We start from the raw sequence: 24,646 nt of genomic DNA on the forward strand, positions 1-24,646 counted from the left end.
ACAATTTGAACTTTTCAAGTAGTACTACAGTACCATCACACAGTAGTTCCACAGTACTACTGAAAAGTGACACTACATAATAATACGTTTTCAGTAGTACTGTAACTCATCGATCCTATGAAAAAATAGTAGCACGCAGCAGTACTGTACCCAGTATTACTACAGTACTACTCAACTACTACTGAACTTCAGTACTCCTAGAGAATAATTTCTGAACGGTCACCCATCCAACCTCCAGCCAGGCTCGATGCTGCTTAACTTCTGTGGAAGTACTGAAGACGGATCTAAAACATGCTATAGTATTATTATAGTACTAATGGACCATTTTTGAATTACATTAGTTGTAGGTTGATGCGAGGTTCAGTACTATTTCAGTACTATAGTCAGTACTACTAAAGTATAATACCAGTACTACTTCCAGTACTGTAATACTGAGTAATACTGAACTACAAAATAAATAGTACATGAATTTGAAAGTAGTACTGCAATACTACTCAAGTATAATACCAGTACTACTTCCAGTATACCAATTGTTCATGACTTTAAAAGTAATACTGTAGTACTACTGCAGTACTACTAATCTATGATTTTTTTGCATGGGTGAGAGCTCTTCCCTCTAATCTACTGGTTATAGTCATGGATGGAGATGAAAAACTTGCTGAAATGTCCTCACAACAACCACCTAGAAGACATATAGCACGTGTAATACTTTGATGTCAACATTTTGATGAAAACCATCCACTAGATCTATATACTCATCTCAAGAAATAATCCAGACTACCTGACATTCATGAAAGCAACTATTCGCTAACTGTGGGAAATTGAGAAAGCCGCAAAAATCAGACTACCTTGTTGCCTCATGTAAGTAAATTATAACTTATCCTCAAAAGTAAGTCAATCACTACCTATTCACCCTATCCCTCCTAAAACAAGTATCCAAACTGTAAATGTACGCACACATCTTAGTAGTAAGTTTTGGGAGAGAAATAGGGGATCTTAATTCACAAAAGTCATAGTATTATTACTTTATAACAATTCTAATACATTGTTCATTTGTTTCATGCACGCTGGGAGCTTATTAACAAGATCAATTATCACAGAATCTGTGAAAGATGCACCAGTTCCAGATCAACAATCCAAACATTTACCCTTAACATTTAATTATGCTGTGTATCATTGCCAATTACAGTGGAAATCGCTTATAATGAGATCGGTCAGTACGAGATTTTGGATACAACAAGAACGAGCAAAATGCTCGGTCCTGAGCACAACGCCATTTAAACATGTACAATATGGTACCTGTTAGAACGAGCTCATTTATAACAAGGAATCCAGATAGTACGAACTGAAATTCTTGAAATTTGGGTTCTTTATTGTTTTTTCTTCCGCTTATAACAAGACGTGTTCATGCAAAAAACATTCATTAAATCCCCAGTTTTACAGGTTAATTTGGTGAAATTTTGAAATTCAGACAGATTTTGTGGCATTTTTTGAAAAACAGAACTTTCTTAAAAGTTGTGGAAGCTCAAGAACGGCTCAAAACAATTTGAAACTGTTTCCAATCGATTTGACAAGTCAAAAATAGTAGTAAAATTGACAATTTTTTTGCTACACGTGTTATATGAGTATCATTTCATTTATAACGAGAAGCTCTTTGTATGCAGTTATTACAAGATACTCGTTATAAATGCAATACCTTTTAGTACGAGAGACCTCATACAACGAGCAAAATGTCTGGTCCCTTCAATCTACTGTAGTTTATTGTTTAGTGCTAAGGTTGTACAGTTGTAATACCCCCCCCCAATACCCCCCCCGTGACGCATCTGTACCCCCATATTATTCAAATAAACTAGCCCCACCCACGAGATGTTGGGACTGGGGAACCCTCAAAAAAGAAAAAAAAACAAAACTAGACAGCTAAGCAAAGCTTTTAGCTGCAAAGTGTGCGTAGCTAGCTGCCTTTTCTACAGCTATAACCGTTATTACATCTAGGTAGTGCATAAGTGAATCAACCATGTCACAGTGATGAGAATTTTTGAAACTCTCACTGCTTCAAAATAATAATTGTTTTTCAGTGTTTTCATATTTTCCAAATTACAATAGGTATTTCAGAATAATTTATAAGCTTGTATTGCTTCTAAATTAAGAAATTTCTAGTTGTTTTTCATAGTTTGCATTGTTTTAAAATTTACAAAATTTCAAATCGATTTCCCGAATTCCCCATCGCTACAATTTCATAAAGTTTTCAATAAATTTTCAGAATTTTGCATTGCTGCTGAGTTAGGAAATTTGCAATCAATTTTTAGAATTCACATTGCCTCTAAATAGTCAAATTTTGAATAATTTTTCAGAATTCTTATTGTCTTTAAATTAAAAAATTTCAAATTCAATTTTCAAGTTCATAATTGTCCACAAATTGTAAAACGTTTACTCAATTTTTGGAATTCACATTGCCTCCAATTTTTCAGAATTCTCATCTTCTTCATAAATATTACAATACTTATTTCATATAATTTTCAAGTTCACATTATCTGCAACTTACAGAACTTTTAATCAATTTTTGGAATTCTCAGCGTCTCTAAATACAAATTTTCATACTATTTTTTTTAGAATTTCTATTGTCTTCAAATTTATAAATTTTCAAACCAATTTTCAGAACTTGCTTTTTATTCTAAATTAAGAATTAAATCTTATAAAATATGTTAAGAATTTGCATTGCCTCTAAATTACACGAAAAAATCACAAAAAAATTTAACTAAATACTGGTATTTAGCACAATTAAGTACCAGATCCCATTCAATAATTTTTACTGTAATCGTCCTAGTAAAACTTATCATTTTAATAAATTTTGCTATAGGTACCAATAGTAAAAATCATTTTGTTTTAATAATTTTTACTAAATCATGATAATAAAAATTACATGTTTCAATTGTACAAAAATTAGTTTAATTTCTCATTTTGAAGTAATTTTTAAATTATAAGTAAAAAGTTAAAAATTATTCATGTCAAGGTAATTCTTACTTTATACTTATGGCTATAGGTAGACAAAAATTAATGAAATGAATTTTTAGTTAGCAAATGATATCATAATTCATAACTCAGTTTTAGCATTGAACTATTCGTCCATTATATACGGTCGACGATATTTTGTAAAATTAGGGAGCTGAAAATTTCATGACATGATTTTCTCACCCTAGGTAACAACTTTAGGGGCTGGGAGCAGTAAAAAACAAAAAAAAATTCCACCACATAATAAATATGGTAGGTACATACACTCTAATACACACACATCACCTGGTATGTACGATATATTGGATTTTACATCACGAAATTCCCCCCTCCCCATCTTTCCCTTCTCATTCTACTTGTACAGATTTTCAAGCTTATGGAGCAAGATTTACTAATTTTACAAGCTAAAATCTTCCTCTTGATACACAACCCAGTCCAAAAAAACAAGCCAGTATTAATTATTGTAAAAAAAAACACACGCCGAACCCCGAAAAAAAAACAGAGAAGTGTAAACATATGTAAATAAACATACATCTTCTTATATATGAGCGACGATAAGCGATGAATTATTTGACAGCTGAAACGAGTAGACTACAAAATAAAATGTACATTACGAGATAAAATATACCTATCATACTCGTACATATGAGCGTGTGTATGTGTGTAAGCGTAAGCCCAACCATAAGTACGAGTATATCGTGTAGAGTAGAGAGAAAAGTAGAGACATCGCGAAGAGGAAAAAAAGATAGCGACTCGGCGTGTTGATGTTGATGCAGACTTATGGAGCTGAATTATCTCATAACCTACGTACTCGTGTATATCTAGACTCTAGGTAGAGGTAGGTATACCATCGTACACATTTTGTAGGAAAAAAGAGAGCACAATATGATACCTACATAAATGGAGCGATGTAATGTAACTTGATAAATACGTCGAGGAAAATCGTAACATTTCAGCGAGTGCTGCAGCGTATCTCGTATCTTGGAGAACTTGAAAATTTCTAAAAAAAAAAAAAAACCTAGCAAGAGTTTGGTGGGGGGAGGGCACTGAAAAACACGTGGAATGCCATAAAATACAACAGGGGGTGACAAAAATAGACCATAGATTCGAAATATTCGCAATTCAATCAAAACTCCAGACGCAAAAAATTATACATTCCCACGAATCGTAGCCAAGCAAGACGAATCAGTGCAACAATTTTCATTTAAACTCTGGTAAGGGAGTTAAAACACACGGCTGCGGCTGATGGATTTTTATGACTCGGACTACGATTATGGTTTGGATTAGAGAAGGCTATTTTACGGCTGAACCGATATTCGTTTTATAATATCCTGCGTACGTGGAACTGCACAACAGGTAAGCCATAAGTACACGCATTTATATACCTTTACCTTACGTGTAGGTATACCTTTTATCTATAATGCACGTACCTATATATATACCAACGATTATTATTACTACACAAGTACATTATAATTTCAATAATGACACACTGTAGTCGGTAAGCGAAGCGTTTTTTCCATCTTTCTTTCTTCCTTTTCCATGTACAAGTACGAGTACCTTACCTACTCCTTATGGGTAGACGTACACTGTGTGTGAGGCGATGCTTTCGTATTGTATGTAGAAGAATTAACCGCAGCTAATAGCGGAGCATTAATCGTATTAGGTATATACCAAAGCTAATCCTGCATTGCGCCCGCATCTACTACGTGCCTGTTCCTAATTTACTACCATTCGGCCATAAGAACAAAAGGTAATAAAGACTGAGTCACCGCGCGAGTCGGAGTCGCGATGGATTTCTCAAGGTGTTTTTTATATGGCGTAATATAATTGTATATTGGAATAAAAATGCCATATGAAATCACGTCAATTAAACGTGATATTAGAGTTTATCAGAAACAAAAATGACGAGATGACAAGGGGCGGAGTTATTTAAGCGGATGTACGCTGTAATGAGTCAGAAAAAAATTAACATTCCAGAGAATAAATTTGAAAAATTGTGCTATCTAAGGAGAGATAACAAACTGGGATGAATTTTGCTCGAATTTAATCGTATTTTTTCATCCATTTAAATTTTCAAATTATCAACAAAAAAATATTTAACGAGTACAGAATTGAAAAAAATCATGAAAAAGTTGGACACAGGTAGCCACAAAGATGAAAATTTACCAAAACAGAAAAATTTCTCACAAAGAGGTGTCCCAAAAGTGAAAGAAATTTTTTTGAAGCGAACAAAAAAAATTGAAAGTCTATGCAAAAATACATCATCAGCCAAAATTTTAAGAGGGGTCATTCCACGTCAATTGGACCAAGAAGTGGTAGGTAGGTTCGGCGATTTTTTGTTGAAAACCCCCTTTCACTCAATAAAATGAACTCATCACAAAAAAATCAAAATTCGAAAAAATTTAATTTTCAATTTCAAACATCAAAAAAAGTTTAAATTTATTCAGTTGTCTTATTTTGACCTCTTTCTGACGTATTTCATGAAAAAGTTGATAAAAATCACACTCACAACAAAAAAATAAAAATTCGTTCATTTTTTTAATCTTTTCGAAATTTTGATTTTTTTGTATTTCACCGTGTGAAGGGGGTTTTTCAACTTTTTCAACGGATACGTAAAAATAGGGGTCAAATGGGTAAACTTTACCAATCAAAACTTTTTTTCATGTCTCAAGTCGAAAAATCGCATTTTTTCGCAAACTTAAAATTTTTTTAAATCGACTTTGCGACAAGTTACCATCCCAATTTTTTAATATGTTGTTCAGCATGAACAGTTGTCTATAATATATTTTTTTCAGAATTTTTGAGAGTCGGAACGATATCAAAGCTACGTTTTGAAACTTTTTGAGCTAATTTTTTGTACGAAAAAAAGTGGCAACACTGATTTTAATGAAATCACCAAAAAGCTTTTTAAAACCCCTAACTATGGGAAAAAGTTCCATTTTGGTAGGTATCCCGGTTATCGAGTAATCCACTGCTGAAATGGATGATATTTTAGGTTCACTGAAAACTTTGACACCCCCTGGCTGCCTTTAAAAAAGGGCTAGTGGGCTGCGATTTGCGCCATTGGTCATCCCTTCGGAAGGTCTTTCCACAGGAAAAATTTCAAAAAAATCGCCGAACCCACCTACCACTTCTTGGTCCAATTGACGTGGAATGACCCAGAGCGAATGTGCATTTTTCGATTTTTGATGAATTTTTGAAAAATGACGAGTAAATTTGGGTCAAAAATAAGGAGAAATCAAAATTTCATCAAATGGACCTAGAAAGTTGAAATTTGAAGCGTTTGACCTCCTGAATCTATTTGAAATGGTTTCGAACCATTTTGAGCAGATGAGCATGTTCTGGAGCCTCCAGCAGATTTTTGATGATTGAAATGTTTACACCAAAATTTTTCCAAAGCAAGTAGTGGAAAGCAAATTATAATTATCCTACTTTTCAGCACTTTGAATCGATTGGAGGTGGTTTCAAGTCATTCTGGAGCCTCCAGCTATATTTTGGAAATTTTTGATTTTCAAAAAGTGTCATAAAAATTGTCCAAATAAACTTATACATGTAATTGGAGCTTGTAAGTGACCTATTTTGATCGATTACTCGTCATTTTTCTAAATTGGTTTCTGCCAGTTGTAAAGCGAATATTTCTAAAGCGATTTCATGGCACGTTTTGAGAAACTGGATTTTCCAAAATACGAATGGAGGCTCCAGAACGACTCGAGTTCATCTCAGTCGACTCAGAATGTTGAAATCGGGGTATTATGTAAATTGATCAATTTCCAAAACCTCTTGAAAATTCCAAAGGGTTTACTTTGTAACTAGATTTGGTGAAATTTTGATTTTTTTCCATTTTAGTTTTCAAAAATTCATCAAAAATCAAAAATTTCACTCGAGCACCTACTTGAAATCTTTGGCTGAAGTCGTATTTTTTGCATACTCATTCGATTAAGATGAGTCCAGTTCAAAAAATTTCCTGTCATTGAAATACTTCCTTTGTCGAAATACATACTGAAAAATTGGATCTTGATATTTGAAAAAAAAACTATTTTACTGCTCATTTCCGAAATAATTGAGAGTTCCTTAAATTCAAATAATACAAACGGCCAAACTAATTAAAATTTGATATAAAAAGTTTCATCACCAGAAAATTTTTTCGACTCTTCCCTCTTTAGCTATTTGAAAAATTTATTTTTGGAACTTTGTTTTAAAAATTTGGTACGGCTTGATTTCTCCATTTTTTCAAAATTTTTGTTTTCTCCTTCAAATAAATTCCAAAATGAAATTTGAATTTTTCAAAATTTTGCTCTCTACTCAAATTTTTCCCCATTTTATTCAGAATTGAAATGTTTACAAATTTAGAGACATAAAAATTTTTTTATTACAAAACATTCCCCAAAATTTTCAGTTTTTTCAACATTTTTCTCAATATTGAAATTGAAATTTCTTCCAATTCGAAAAGACTTTTTTGGAACATTTGACCCCAAGTTTCATTTACCTATACTCGTATTTCGTCGTGATATGAAAATATTTCCTTAATAAAAATGTCGTTGATTGAAACACTACTTTACAAGGGGGTTTTCAATTTTCAAAATTCTGACGACATTTCAGAAATTCGTTCTTGAAATCTTCACAAGTAGCAATTTATTGATTTTTTTTTTTGATAGTCCTTGAAAGTCAAACTCAAGATCTGAAAGTCAACTTCAAAATAATTCAAAATATCGAAAAATGATGATTTTCCAAAATTTTAAAGAAAGTGACCTGAAAAAATTCAAATTTTCAAAATTTTGGACAATCATCTTCCCCCTACCCCTTAAAAAAACATACCCACGTCAGGAAATCCAGTTGAAAACCTCTAATTGAAAAAAAAACACAGAATCAATCATTTCTGCAGAAAATTATTACTCGTAAAAACACGTGTTCTTTTCAAAGTGTACCCCCTCCCCCTCCCCTCCCACGTTTCCACAACTGGGGCCTCAAAAAAATACTTCTGAGTCATTCAAGAAATCTGGTAGGATGAGAGATTGAGGAGTACTTCGGGCTTCGATTAAAATTCTGTAAAATTTGTTCTCAAATTTGCCCTCCTCCCCCCACTAACCCTGAACCATCCTGACGCGAGACCGTAAAAACGCGCTCCAAAAATTCTACTATAGTCACCTTAAAGGAACGTCTAAAAATATAACTTTTTTCGTGAATTTTCAATCAGAAAAATATTCTCTTCTCACACTTAGCAATCTTTAAATCGAAAAAGAACTGAAAATTAACCTCACATCAGTTTTCCGGCAAAAAGACAGGACATTTGAACTCACAAAAATGAATTGAAAATTGATTCTAAAAAATTTAGAATCAAAAACCTCCAAAAATACTTCTTTTTTTCCATTCAAAATTCTTCGGAGAACATATTTTCGCGAGCTTTTCAACATTTTCACGTTTCAAGAAAGAAAAAAAAAAGTTCGTAAAACTTGTAGATAGGTACTTTTATTGGTCAAGATACATAAATATCCTGCAGGTTACACTTGTAAAGACTCAGCCGGCCTCGCACCATCGAAATTTATTTCACGAAAGAAAAATTTGGCGAAGATAAAAAAATTAGCCACTTGCAACGTCGTGTCTGCGTTTCACTTCGTCCCACACGCGAGGAAATTTTCATCCTTTTTTCCTGTTCGCTTCGTTGTTCGTCATATTTCACACAACCCTCTTGGTATATAAAAAAAAAAAAAAAAAAAAAAAAAAAAGTAGAAAACACCGGTTATTTACTCGGATCTAAACGAAGGATATGTCTTTAGGGTGATTATCTCGTGAAGTATATGAACCGCATAGCGTTTATACAAGATGGCTCGAATTATAGCGAAGCGGTGTGAAAAAAATAAGCGCAGGGGGTAGCCAAGGGGTAGGCTTTTTTGTCGGCTAGTTTTGGCAAGAAATCACTATGTAAGACGTGAAGTTTTACGAATTTAGCGAGTTTCAGTATATAGGGGGTTTTCTGCGAAAGGAAAAGAAAATTTCTTCTTTTTTTTTGCTGTTCCAAGACGATACGAAAATGTTTTTCGAAGTTACGATATTAGATTTTAAAAAGAGGATAGAGAAGTTGGAAAATTTGTACGAAATTATAGCAGCGATGAACGAGCGATGGTGGCGGAGGAGGGCAAATTACGAGCGAGAGTTTTAATTGGCGTAATTTATTCGTTTTTATAATGAAAGTATAGATTTCGGCGAAGACGACGACGTCTTTCATCTTTACCGAATTATTGTACGATTACGAAATTTCTAGAGAGTGTTCACGCTTTCAATAATTGGCTAAAAATTAATATTACGCAGATGTAGATGTTCGAATTAACAACAGCATTTTATATCGTGAATGTATAAATATATGAGAGTATAAACGATATTTTTTTGTTAGTTTTCAAGTGTTGAAAATTCGAATTCATTCTCAAAATATACGAGAAAAAAAAACACGCCTCGATGTGATTGTCTAACTGAAACTATTTTGACAACTTCGATTGTTTGCACGTGTGTCTTTGAAATTAATAAATTTCAAATTTCGCGTCTGCGTTCACGTTTTAGCAAAAAAGGGGAGCACGTTTTACAAGGTCAAAAAAATAATTCTCAGAAAAGCGCGGCGCGTCTCGAAACTTTGACATTTAATTAGATTTTCTCATTAAGCTACTAATTTTTTCAATTATTTTTTCAACCCTTCAAACTCTGAATTTGATTCATTTGCTGAAAATTTGACTACTGTGTGTGGCAAGATTCCATTTAATGGGATCTTTTCCTCGAGATGTAAAATTAAAAAATCCAAAGACATGAGAAATGCTATTTTTTTTAAAAATCACTAACACGTATAATTTTATTCAGTAAACTAACTCAAAAGCGTCAAGTAACACATGCACTGGCACTTTTATCAAAAAATTATCTAACGATATTGATTGTAAGAGAAAAAGGCAGATATTCTTATCTTGACTTTATTTTCCTCACGCTTATTCTTCACTGAAATATTAATTGGGACTTTTATGAAAACATTTCAAAACAAATGAGAATAGTACTTAATCAGTTATTTTAACCCATTGAATTTATCGAAAAAGCGATGATTCTTATCACATCCTACGTAATCGCTCTCAAAATATCCACATAATATCAAAGAAATGAGTCATTTTTTAAAAAGAGTTTAAAAATAATAGGAGATAAAAATACACTTGCAATAAACTCGAAATGCCGAAACAAATCAACACTGCCCAATTAATAATCAGAAATACATAGGTACATAGATAGTTCCTTCTAACAGGAGGATTATTTCATTTTATCGGAGAAATCACAAGAAAGAAAAAAAAATTGTTGAAATCACGATTTTGATGTTTTTTAATGGACCAACATAAGCTGAGAAAATCAGAGGAGAAATTTTCTCAAAAAGTGGATACTTTAGAAAAATGATCACACATAAATTGAAAAATGTTCGTCGATTTTTGTTTTATTACATTTTTTTTTCATGTTTTCAAGTTTGAACCAATATTGTTCGAAGGCCCGGTAACGATTTTCTTCCAAAAGGAAGAATTATTTAGAAGAATTCTGATGCAGAAATTGAAAATTCACAATGGAAATCTTTTCATCACATGTTGGGCAATTTCCTTAAAAATTTAAGGAGTCACGAGGCGCGATTTAATTTAATTTACAGTGACTTTTTTTTCGTGAAAACCAACAACTTCGAAACTTATATTTTTAATACTACCTATTCCAATTGGTGCGTATTATTTTTTATTTAATCTATTTTTTGCTGCATCTGTACTTTTTCTCTAAAAAATATACTTATCTAGATCATCAGATATTTACTTATCTGCTTCAGAAAAACAAGATGAAATTTATGAAGAAAAATTACATTTTCACAGAAAAATATACTCGTGTTGCTTAACCTCCCCCCTTCACCCCTCTTACCCCATCCCTTCCCATAAAAATGTAGGTATTCGATGAAAATATAATTCAACACGAAATTTTATATTGAAAGTAGGCGCAAGTTTTAAATATTATCACCAGAGAAGTTGTGCTGAAGAATTAAGACTCTTCAAAAAGAGTTTGTAGATTTACAAAAACAAGCTTAAAGGTCAAAATGGAAGCAAAAAGCCAAATTGATGAAAAATTTGCTGTATAAATTTCATAATTTGAAAATTTTTTTGATTCTTTCCTTCCTAACTTTTTTATACAGAGCACAAAAAAAAAATTAATGTATGCTCCAAAGCACAGCATTTCATGATCTCACGACAAAATTGGAGTACCTAAACAAGATTAAATTTGCAAAGAATTTTCCATTTCAAAAAAATCTCGTTTTGCCATTTTTTTGTATAAGACTATTTTTGATCACTTTTATAATAATACTTACGAAATTTTTTTTTTTTTTTTTTTTTTTTTTTTTTTGGGTGTTTGTAATTACTTGATTATTACACCCGTCGTATGAGATTTAAATCGAGTTGGTAAGGTCAAGTTTTTTAATTAGGTCTAAGAATTTTTTAATTTCGGAAGGGTCGTCTGGTATGAATAAGGATCTTTCATCTATTTGTAGGGACAGTCTGTGCTGATGTAAGGAGGGGCATTGAAATAGTAAGTGTTGGACAGATATAAGTTCTGAGAGGCAGAATTGACATGTGGGTTTTGGGGCCTTTTCATAGAGGTGATTATGTGTGATTTTTGTGTGGCCAATTCTCAGTCTGGTTATAATGATTTCTTCAAGTCTGTTTAAGTGGGAGAGGTTTTTCCAAGGATGGACTAATTTTTTATGTTGAAAGAGCTTGTTTGTGGTTTGGAGGGACCAAAAGTTTTGCCATTTCTTAAGTGTGCTTTGGGTGAAGATAGATTTGAGGTCGTCAGCTGTGATAAATATAAGGGGAGAAAGGATGGTGGCAGATTTTGCATTAATATCTACAATTTCATTTCCTAAGATTCCAACGTGGCTGGGTACATACATAAACTGTATGAAGAAGTTTGAATTTTGTAAGTCAAATAGAGTTTTATGAATATTTTGAATTAGAAGGTGATCGGAAAAAAGATTTTGGATAGCAGTTAGTGAGCTGAGGGAATCACTTTGAATTAAGAAGGACTTGTTTTCTGATTCATAAGTGAGTATGTCACAGAGACAATGGAAAATAGCTGTGAGTTCGGCAGTGTAGATTGAAGAACAGTTATGGATTTTAAAATTTGAAATTCTATCATTTATAGAGTATGCATATCCTGTGTGAAGTGTTGGTATTTTTGATCCATCTGTAAAGCAATTGATTTTGAAATTTTGGTAATTTCATTTTACATACAAATGAGATCTTACATCTCATTTTTTCCTTCAAATTTTATAATTCAGGGCTTGTGCTCAATTTTTTCTAAAAAAAAAAAAAACACATTATTGACCAAAAAAGTTTTAAAAGTAACCAAAAATGGACCAAAAAATAACCAAAAACGTTACAAGATGGGAGCGAAATATTTTAATGTAGAAAAATCACAAAAAAATAGAACATTCCATCAAAAAATGTAAAAAAGAGGACATTTTGGTAATCAATGGTAAAAAAATTATAGGTTTTTTCGAAATGGGAGATTGTGTCACCTTTTTGGTAATAAAATGTAATTTCTGGCAATTTTTGACATAAAATTGAGAATTTCTGACAATTTTAGACTAAAAGGCGAGATTTTGAAGCAATTTTTGGAAGCAAAAATTGAAACTTTGTGAAAATATCTGCAAAAAAACAACCATTTTCAGAATTTTTTGGCAAAAAAGCAAGATGTTTCAACTTTGAAAAAATTTCATTTTGTCATTTTTTTGTAAGACTAGCAATTTTTTGAGCACTTTTATAATTTATATAACACCCCCCCCCTCAGAAAAAAAATTCACGAAATTTGATTTTGAAATTTTGGTATTTTCATTTTACATTTCATTTTTTCCTTTCAATTTCAAAATGCAGGACTTGTGCTCAATTTTTTCCAATAAACAAAAACACACACTTTAATTAATATTGACCAAAAAAGTTTAAAAAGTAGCCAAAAAGTGAGCAAAAATAGAGGTAACCAAAAAAGTTACAAGATGAGGGCAATAAAAAATTTTAAAAAAAAAACAAAAAAAACGATGAAATATAGAGGATTTTTTTAGTAATCAGTGGTAAAAAAATTATAATTTTTCCAAAGTTTTGTTCGAAAAGGAAGATTATTTCGCAACTTTTTGGTACTAAAACGACATTTTTGGGAATTGTTGATGAAAAATTGAGGATTTCTGACAATTTTAGGTAAAAAAACGAAACTTTTAATCAATTTTTGGATGAAAAAAATTGAAACTTTTTGAAAAGTTGTGCAAAAAAACGATGGTTTTCAGAAATTGGCAAAAAAGCAAGATTTTTTAACAATTTGAAAAAAAAACGAAAAATTTTTGTCAATTTTTTACATAAAATCAAGACTTTTTTTTTGCAATTTCGCATTTTTTTTTTTTGGTAAAAAAGGCATGGCTGTGAGATTTTTGGATAATTTTTGGAAAAAAAATGTGAGAACCCGGGAAAAAAAGTTTTATAGAATTTTATAAAAAATACCCACTTATTTTCTATACAAAATTTGTCTCTATCAAACTGTATACAACTGTATAAAATTTTATGCAGTTGTATGCAGTTGTATACAGTTTGATAGAGACAAATTTTGTATAAAAAATAATTGGGTATTTTTTATAAAATTTTATATGTGGTTGCTATGAAAACAAATTTTAACATTGATTCAAAATTATTCATGAATTAATGCAAGATCATTTTGTGGATTGTGGGCTTCCAAAGCATCCACTTTTTATCAAAAATTAAGTCCCACGCTTGTCACTTCACTACACATGACACTTTGAGTGGAATAATTAGAAGAGACCAATAAAATCAATATATAGAGAATGATGCAGTACTTTATCTAAGAGTACTAACTATACCATTTCATTTGATACAATTGTATCATTTTTGATAAACTTATATAAAAATGTATACAATATTGTCTATTTGATAAAATCACATAAATTTTGATTAAAAAAAAAATTTAAAAACTAACACCATATTTGATCACTTTTATCAAATTTTATACACCCAAATCAAATTCTATACAAATTTATACAGTTTTAAACAATTTTATAAACGTTTATACAATTAATGCAAAATATCCATTCTACTGAAAAAATTTTTATCCAATTTTATCAAAGCAATTACTCTTCTTTTTATCAAAATCTATATGAATGTATAAAACTGTATACAATTATATGCATTTGATACACCTTTATAAAAAGCTAATTCAATTTTGATGAAATTCTATAAAATTTTATGCAATTTTATCAAAGCAATTATTTTTCTTTTTATGAAAATGTATAGGAATGTATAAAACTGCATACAATTGTATCATATTTGATACACCTTTATAAAAAACTATTTCAATTTTGATGAAATTCTATAAAATTTTATGCAATTTTTATAGAACTCTATACAAGTTTATGCAGTTTTTATAGAATTCTATACAAGTTTATAAAACTTTTTTTCCTGGGAGAAATGTGAAATTGTTTGCAAACTTTCGCTTCTCCGCCATTATTTGTGTAAGTAATTGATGGTTTAAAATGTCTGAAAAATTGAAAAAATTGATTAAGAAAACCGAGTAAAAGTCGAGGAAACCAAATTAGTAAATATTTTGCAATATTTTATAGTCTTAAATTATTTCTTCAGCAATCTCAAACATCCGTGTTCATGACGAATTTTCAAATTTTTTTTTCATGCCAACGAACGAACAAACGAACCAGACCAAATAATTACTCCATTTTAAATCTCTGAACTTGAAAATACCCTTTTGAGCCATTTTGGAAGTCTTTAACGAGTTTTCAATTCTCCTCAGAAATTGTTACCAGCTTCTCCAAAATGATTTTTTTTCGAAATAGAAACCCTCCACGATATTTGACGCCATTTTATTCCAATTTTGTCGCAAATGTGAACATTTTTGCTCACGAGCTGTCAAAATTGTCAGAAAAAGAGAATGAAACGCTGATCTTGGATTTTTTTTTAAATTTACGAAGGATGAAATTTTATAGAAAAATCCTATCAATTTGGCTTTTTATTTCCGCGTCTATGTCTTTAAATTTGGCTTCGGATCATTTCGAGGTAGGTTGAAGGAATCCTCAATTTTCACAAAGTCAATGATGACTCGAATTCAATATTTTTTCAAAATGTCACAACCTAATTTTTCAATTAATTTCACGCGTGAAAATTTTTGAATTTCATTCACTGAACTACTTACTCGAAGACGTGAAAGATTGGTAATTCTTTTTTTTTCTCTCATTTTTTGAATCTTTCAAGAAATCGCGACCTGAGACCACTTGTGCTTTTTTCCTCCCCCTCTCTTAGACCCTGTGTAAATTTTGGCTTTGATCGAAACTAAAAAAATACCTTCGAAGATATCTCGAATTAATTTCGACGAATAAATACTCAAAAATTGTTGAAGTTTTCGTTCTTGGATATTAAACTTTTCAAATTTCCGAGTTCAAACTCAAGCAGCCCTCTCCTCCTCCCATAATGATGCCAAATAATCTCAATTTTTCCAATCGACATTCACGCCTTGATATTCTAATTAATATAAACGACGAGAACTGCGCACATATAGAGTTAATTAAGCCAAGACGTGGAAAAAAAAGGGCACCTATTGACTATTGGACGTTCGAGTTAATTTCGGTAATTAAGGACGTTCTCGCTGATACATCTTTTTATCGTAAATATCTCCATCTCTCTCTCACACACATTCTGCACATCTCTGTACTCATCATCGCCATCATTATAGGCACACAGCACATTGCAAATAGTACAACTAGCCATTGCCTTGGTAAAGTACCTACGTACCAAAGCGCTAACAAATTTACAAAGTGATACTAAAATGCAACTACTAATTTAATCACATCTCGCATCTCTCCTCGTAACATGTAATACGAGTATTTCGCCGGTATTTAACAATTAGTAAATTAGGTAGCGAACCAACGACGATGACGAAGACCGACGTACATTCATTCATACCATACGCTTTAATTAGCGAGCTAGCTAATCGATTAACGAGTCCAAAATTCTTATCTTGTAACCCATTAGCATATTTTTTTTTCAGACATTGTAACCTGTAAGTACAACGTCGTGTAATAATAATGCAATGCAACATTACGTATGTATCTTGATTCGATAAAATTTCGGTGTTTTTTGTTTGTTCTTTGCGACTTCTTCTTCTTATACAAAACACATCCTGTACAACACTCTCGAAGTACCTTTGTATGTAGAAATTTGTTCGTCGAAGGTTCGAAGGAAGGCTACAATCACGTGTATTTTAGTAAACAACGATTATCAGAGTATATAAGGTACCGTTTAGGCGAATTGAATTTCAAATCATGAGGGTTGTTAAACCTTCTTACTGCTGCGGTACGGTAATTCACCCTTTACCATTTTATCACTCTTTTCTTTCACACACAGACGCACACACCAGTCAAATCAAACGTAAACAAAGCCTGATAGATCGTTCGGTGTTTTTCGAATTGGCCATATTTCCATTCGCCATTCTAAAACGAGATCTTACAAAAGCTTCGTCATTCTGCTCGTTCGTATATTGTGAAATCAACCCTTCGAAGGCATACAACACCAGGTTGTAGATCTTCACGTTGTAAGAATAGCCAAAAATGCTGCTCGAAACTCACCGTGGTCTTGGTATTTGGCCTGGAAAAACAATCAGCAAAGAAATCCTGGTGACCAGGTAAATGTCGCCAAGAAGTGCTGAATGAATTCAACGACGTTTCATCCAAAAAAAACACCAAAAAAAACAAACAAATCTATTACACAAACACACCGCGTATTTTATACGAACCAAGACATTTGAAAACCCACAAAATCATCGGCGAGGGGTTGAAAAACACGCGAAAATGTTTAACGATATGATTATCTAGCGATTATTATTATTAATTATTATTACGCGAACACGAACCACACAAATCAACAAAATAAAATAATAATAAATATGAAAACACACGATATGGCGGACGCGATTCGCGCATACGTTCGACTCGTATTCACACCAAAACACCGACTAAAAAACGCACCTAAACTCGTACAACTAACCAGCGGTGTTTCCCTAACACTTTGGTATGTTTAGTTCCTCGATATATTTCCATCCACGTGTAGATAGCGTCACCGTCACGGTATATAGAGGAGAGGTGCGCATGCGCATTCGAGACATTGTCTGCTGTGTGTGTTTGTGAAATAGTGACACCGCACGTCGCACTCGTCTTTGACCATCCTATACAACTAGCAAAGGTATCACCATTACATTGTTTACTATCTCTTTCTAGTACAGACCGACACAAGATGCCCCGAAAAGCATTCCGTCTTCGTCTTTCACGTTCACGACGCGACGCTGCTTAATGTATAATATTATGCTAGTACGATACACGTTTGGTAAAATAATACTTTTAACGTTTTTAATAACCGGAGTCGATCATATTCTATTAGATTGTCTCCTCCTTCGGCTCCTCCGCCTCCTACATCGAGTGCTCGCGTCCTCTTCCTCTTCTTCATCGCTCTTACACCATGTACCATCGCGGCGCGGTGTATCGCTTCCTTAACACTTATCCTCCGGCTTGCAGACATTTATTACACATTCACACATCAATTAACGTATCTTTCTTGTACTTACGCTTTATTACTCGTACGTGTATATAGTGGGTATGCTTGCTATAGCTCTCTAGCTTGCTTGTGAACTGAAGAGTCGTTTATAAGTATTTTTTTAAAAAGAATTTATTCTCGTTATTTTCATCATGCTCGAGAATTACATTGTCGTTGAAATTTGTTCGAAAAATAAACATCACAATGCATACTTAATTATGGTAATTATAAAATAGGGATCGAAATAGGGACTCGAGTGACTGGAAAAATTGATTTTTCAAAAGGGATTTCAACATCCCTCAGACGTACAAGAGCTTTCTCTCCACCATAAAATCAAAATTCAAAATTCAACAAAAAAAATCAAAAGAAATATTGATTGTTAACAATTTGAGGGTAGTGAATTCCAATATTCATTGATTTTTCGGGTACAACCTCCCCCCTCCTTTGCTCCTCTACTAGTAACCTGATCGTCCTGCTTTTTTGCAATCCAACTTCGAATTTTTCAATTCACACCTCATTATTTGTAGAATTTTTTTAAAATTTCATTGCAGAATTTTTCATTTCTTGCCAACTCACGACCCAAAATTCAAAGTTTGCCAATTTTTCGCATTTTCAAAAATAATTCCATTGAAAAAGTAGGTACACGATGAAAGGGCTTGTTCTGATGTAAAAAATCGAAAACTCACTAAAAATGGTTGAAAAAGTATGATGAAATTTCATTCAAAAAAACACTCTATAGAAGTTGATAAAGAATTTTAAAAACGGAAAAATTGAAATGGTGAAGTTGTAATGTTCAAAAACGTTGAATAAGTGAAAGATATCTACGTGTAATGAACATCGAATCATTCCTTCATCTCTCAATACCCCTTTTTTTCAATTTGTGTGCTGAGGAAACATCAATGGTTCGAATACTTAAGCAAAATAAATCGATATTAGGAGGCTGGAGGCAGTGGAGGTGCATGAAATAGGAATTAATTTTAGCAAAAATTGCCTGAAATATCATTAAAATGTATGAAAATGGAACCATAACAATATATGGGAAATGATTAAAAGATCAGAAAGATGATAAAATGCCTTAAAATTTGAGCAAAATCTTGCAAAAATTGACTAAAGGTCACTTAAATCTAATAAAATTTCGTTGAAATTGTATAAAGTAGGATAAAAATCGTCAAGCTGACGTATCAGTGATTAAAAGTAAGCCAAAAAATCCATGAAAAATCAGAAAAATCGAACAACTTCAAATTTTTGTATTTTTAGTGGTTAAAAATATCTAAAAATTAATTCAACAAGCAAAGTTTGAGCGAAAAATCAAATACTTGCCTGAAATATTGCGAAAACTATTCGAGGCAACATACAAGCTGTACATTGACTTCAAGATCGTTGAAAATTACCAAAAATTGATGAATTTTCAGTAATATGTATTAAAAAACTAAAAAGGTGGCAAAACTTGTTTTTGAAGCCTCGTTAAAATTTATAAAGGCTACCACAAAATAATTTAAAATGACTAGAAGGTGATAAAATTCCTAAAAATTGGAGAAAAATCTTGCAAACATTGATAAAGTACATATGATAAAAATTCGAGGAAACTGGAAATCTTGTTTAAGTGCAGAAAGTCTAATGAAAATAGTCAAATTGGCACATCAATCATCGAAAACATCCAAAAATGGATGAAAAATCGGAAATACGTATTTCGATGAATCGAATAACTCGAAAACTGATTAATTAAAATCGATTTATTTGTGATTTACGATTTAATATGATCGATCTCATATCCGCAATGAAAAATCGATTTAGCTTTCAAAATGAACTTCCTGATCAAAACACAAATCGTGTCCAAAAATCGATTAGCCGAATCCCAAAACCGATTTTTTGCTACTTTCGATCTCACATGATCGATCATATTCGAAATTAAAAATTATTCTTATAGCCTCGATAACAGAATTCCTGATCGAAAATTACAAAACTAATTAATGAAACGACAATATTGACTTATTAGCGATTTTCGATTCAATATGATCGATCACTTCCGAAATGAAAAGTCAATTCAACTTTCAAAATATGTAGACTTCTTGATCAAAAACCTCATCACGACCAAAAACTGATTGATCAAACCCAAAAAGCTGGTCGAATCTCAAAATATATTTATTTGCGATTTTCGATTCAATATGATCGATCATATCTGACTGAGATGAAAAATCAATAATTAAAAAATAATAAACTTCTTGATCAAAAAACCAATCGTGACCGTAAATCGATTAATCAAACACCAAAATTGATTTTTTGCGATTTTCGATCACACCTGATTGACCTGATCGATTATGTTCAATTTGAAAAATCAATCATTAAAAATACAATTCCCGATAAAAATTTTAATATGTTCGAAAATCGATCAGTCATAAGATCTAAAAATCAACTTCCTACCGATTCTTAAGGTCGATCATTTTCAAAATTGATCAATCAATCGGACCAAAATTACAATTTTCAAAAAAAACGATGATTTGAAAATTGATTTTTTTCATTTTCCGTTTCAATCATCAACTGTGATCGATTTCAGGGTGTCCACTCATTTCTGGAAATGATATTTTTCCCTGACTTTTCCAGGTTTTCCAGGCCAATTTTTCCATTTTTCCAGACCATTTTTTTTTTATTTTCTAGGCTTACCCCACACTTTGATTAAAAAGGAATTTTGGGGAGAGGGGGTGTAATTCTATTTCATAAGCTTCTCTTCGAATTGAATACTTCTTTGGATATAAAACAACAGCTAAACTTCGATTATTAACTTTTTAAATTAAAAATAAATAAATAAAACATGCATCAATTTTGGCCAATTGATAGATACAATATTCGTATGACTTATGAAAAATTTTCTTCTGTTTTTTGGATTTTTGGAGGCCCGAAAATGTGAAATTTGTCCTTTTCAAAACGAGAAACAAATTGGCCCGAGCGAAGCGAGGGCTAGAACTTTTGAAAATTTTCATTTCGAAATGCCTAAAAACGAGTTTTTTTTAATGCGAAGAGTTTATTTTTTGGTTTCTTAAATTTTAATATTGGAATGATGTTTTTTTGAAAGAAAAGTTACTTTTGAAAAAGAAAAGAGAACAGGCTCAAGCAAAAGCTTCTGAAAATTTGCATTTCGAGAGGCATAAAAACGAGGTTTTTTCATGTGGGGACAAGAAGTAGTTTTTTTTTGGCTTTTAAAATTTCAGAATTTGAATGATACTTTTTTCGAAGGAAGTTGATTTTGACAAAGAAAACAGAACAGGCTCAAGCGAGGGCGAAAGCTCTTATAAATTTGCATTTCGAGATGCATAAAAACAATGGTTTTTCTGTGAGGAGTTCACTTTTTGGTTTTAAAACTTGATTTTTATTATCAAGAAATGTTTATCTAAAAAGAAAACAAGCCCGAGCGGAGCGAGGGCAAAAGCTTTTGAAAATTTGCGTTTCGAGAAGTAAAAAATAATGTTTTTCTTTCATCACAGGTACTCATCCAAAATTTGCAATTGATCGTTTTTTCAAAATTCCAGGGATTTTGAGTGAAAATTACAAAATTCCCTGACATTTCCCTGACTTTTCCAGACCGACCAAATTCCCTGACTTTTCCAGGTTTTTCAGGTTTTCCAGGCTTGTGGACACCCTGCGATTTTCATAAAGAATTCGTGTTTGTTTTTGCTTTAAAAAAAAACTCATGAATTTTGTTTTCAGAAGTCAGTTCTTCGAAAATGGATATTTTTGATCGTGATCGATCGATTTCTGATTTATTGGGAGTGATTGATATTTTCAAGATGATCGGGAGGCCTATAATTGAAAACATCTACCATAATGAAGCTTGAGCAAACCTTCCCTAATGCTTGAAACTTTAAAAAAAAAAAAATCAAAAATGAAAAAAAGAAATGATTAAATATCATCAGAACGATTACATTTTGAAAAACTCAATCATCGTATTGTTAAATTGTAAATTCAGCATAAAATAATTAAAAATTACCTAAAAGTAAAGAAAATTTCAAGAAATTTTAAGAAATTGACCAAAACTTGGCAAACATTGGTCAGAATATCGTTATTACTACATACAGCATCCAAAGAATTAAAAGAACTACGCACAAAAAATTATGGAATGCTTCAGAATCTTCGTAAAAAAAAAAAACATAAATTCATGAAAAATCAGGGGAAAAAAACTCAAAATTCCAAACCTAAAAATTTTTCAAATATTTTTGAAAACAGTTGATAATGATTAAAAGTTGATTGCAAAATTTCATCAGGACAAAAAATTTTGAAAATTAAGAAAAATTGATGAAACAAAAACCAAAATGGTACGAAAGTTGAAAAAATCATACGATGTACCAAAAAAACCAAGTAAATTTGCATAATACTCGTAACTACATACTACAAACTGCATATAAAGTGATCTTTTCAGTAAAATTAAGCAACATTTGGCAGAAGATGCACAAAATATTGTAAAAATTTGCTAAAATTATATTAAAACATTTAAAAATAACAAAATGAAAATGAAATACTTATCTTAAAATTTCAAGAAAATGTTGCCAAAATGGATTGAATTATTTAAAATTACAAAAAGATGATTACATCATCAAAAACCAAGGTATTCTACAGTAAAAATGTTGAAAAAGGGTAAGTACGTAAATTATCATAAGAAAAGAACTGCTTATTATTAAGCTCGCATAAAAACGTCTGATTTTTTTTAGAATATTCATTTGCAAATAAAAAAAAAAGTTTGATGAAATTTCAATCAAATCAAGCAAAATTTAGCAAAAATTGCATTAAAAAAATCATTAATAAAAGTAACAGAAAAGTAATCAGATGTTATCAAAAATCAAAACGAATACAATTTTAAGTATCATGCAAGTTGTACCTACCTAATTGAAAATTACAATAAGTTGATGAAAAATCAGAAAAATTGGTCAAAATTCAGTAAAAATTGCTCGAGTTGACATAATTAAATGTAGATAATGAAAACAAGGAACGTTGATCTCCTATCGCAAAATTTGAGAAAAATCTCACAAAAAAATGTTGAAAATTAAAACAAAAACTACCTGAAAACTAAAAAAAAATAAAGTTGAAAAAAAATCAATTTGAACCAAATTTTGAAAAAAATTAAAATAAGTTAAGTATAGGTATCATAAGTTTAAAAAACAGTATAAATGACACAAAAAAATCAATAAAAAATAGAATCACCGAAAAATTGATAAAATTTTCCCGAAATTCACAAAATTTGGAAAAAATTGCTTGCAAAATAAATTTAATACAAATTCCTCAAAATTTACCATAAATTGATGAAAATTCGACAAAACTTTGCAAAAATTGTCTAAAAATTTCTTGAAATACACGAAAACAGTAGAAAATGAAACAATAAACGAGAAAAGACAGATGAAAATGGAAGAAATTGTACCCACATCAGACTATTCTCTTCTCTACCTCGATCACTTCCTCGATGACTCGGATTCAAAAAGAAAAAGAGGGGACTAAATAAAATTAAGTGGACAGTGAGTATCGTGATTTGCATCCTAGATAAGTAACTATACACGTAAATAAGATACGTTATCACGTCATCAGCAATAGAATAGGTATATTAAACACAGTAAAGAGCAGTATGCTGCACGGTAGATGGTTAATAGAAATAAAAAAAACCTTATCGTATCTCGATCGCGTATCTGCGGTACTTACATATTATGTGCCTGGTCGTCGTGGTAGATAGATAGTACATACGTGTGCTGTGTGCCTTATACTCTCGTACTTAATACACAAAGTGTGGCATATCACTGTGTACCTTATAGTACCTCACGCTATCCAGCAACGGCAGCTATTTATCGTCTAATGTATTTACCTCGATTAAGATGAGTTTACTTTTGGTTGCAAGTACCTACCATCATCTATATGGTATCGTGCATCGTCTCTGAGCTGATGCAGTTCTGTACATACAGTGTATACTTACTCGTAATATCTCTCTATACCTATAGTAAGTAGAGGTACACAGTATACGATGTAGCAGCTATCCAGCATATCGTAAAGAAACCAAGATAAGTACACTATGAAATTATAATTGAAAAACGGCGACTCTAACGTCACCGCAAACAAGGTATATTAACGAAACGCCTGCAGAAGAAGCGCGAGCGCGTTTCAAAGGACTAAGCTCGCTTCCTCTTTCTCTCTCTCATTCTCAGAGAAATATTCAACTACGCCGTCGTTCTCGTTCTCTAATGAAAAGTAAATAATGTTAAAAAATACATCTTCGTTTGTTTATCATGGTTGCAAGACTCTCAGCACGGAGACGTGTACGTCTCGTCGCACTCCTTCGCCTTATATTCTACGTGTATAAAGCGCGCCAAAGTATAATATTGCAACTTCAAAGAAAATTTTCTCAAATTAAAAAAAAAAACCAGCGTGTACTTTACTTTTTTATGTTTGGTAATTCGATATGGCCTGTTCCTTAGAGCAGCAACCTAGAAGGCAATGGGACGAGTTGGGACCTGGGAGGCTGGGAGTAGCCCGAAGAAAAAAAAAGTACCGTTTGCAATAATTGTAAGTATACGCTTATTCGTAATATGTAAACCTCGCAATCGGCCTAAAAAAGCTTCTTTTGAGACTTTCGAAAGTTTTAATGCAAAACTATTCGAAGCTCGAGACCGAGCAGTTTTAATTAAACCCCATACGAAATTTTCAAGCACAACTTTTTGGGTGTTTACTCGAAACTCGGAAAAGAGAAAAGGCAAACTACCATTCTGAATTGTTCTAAATATATTTATAATATTTTTAGTGTAGAAGGATGTCAAAAATTGGAGAAGGTTGGAAACCACTGGCAAAGGTCAGAAAAAGTAAACATCTCGCAATATTTCGTGCTTCGACGTTTATTTCCGAATTTTTTGGCCAATTTTTGAAAATTCTATCAGGGGCTGACTGGCCTATGATGTTATACGACGATCACCAGGGGCCCCGCGACACCAAGAGGCCTCCGAGGCCATGTTTAAACCAAAAAAATATAC

The 24,646-nt window shown here is 31.9% G+C and overlaps 1 protein-coding gene across 1 annotated transcript in view; it reads right to left on the minus strand.

The window, feature by feature from the left end:
* Positions 1 to 17,317, minus strand: part of LOC135847000 (uncharacterized) — a 537,248-nt gene extending 519,931 nt beyond the window's left edge. Inside the window, exon 1 of the mRNA XM_065366376.1 lies at positions 16,691 to 17,317. The gene's annotated coding sequence lies outside the window, so the exon portion shown is untranslated. The remainder of the gene's footprint in view (positions 1 to 16,690) is intronic.
* Between the last annotated feature and the right edge of the window lie 7,329 nt (positions 17,318 to 24,646).

This window comes from Planococcus citri, chromosome 5 (assembly GCF_950023065.1).
Source record: "Planococcus citri chromosome 5, ihPlaCitr1.1, whole genome shotgun sequence".
Lineage (NCBI taxonomy): Eukaryota > Metazoa > Arthropoda > Insecta > Hemiptera > Pseudococcidae > Planococcus > Planococcus citri.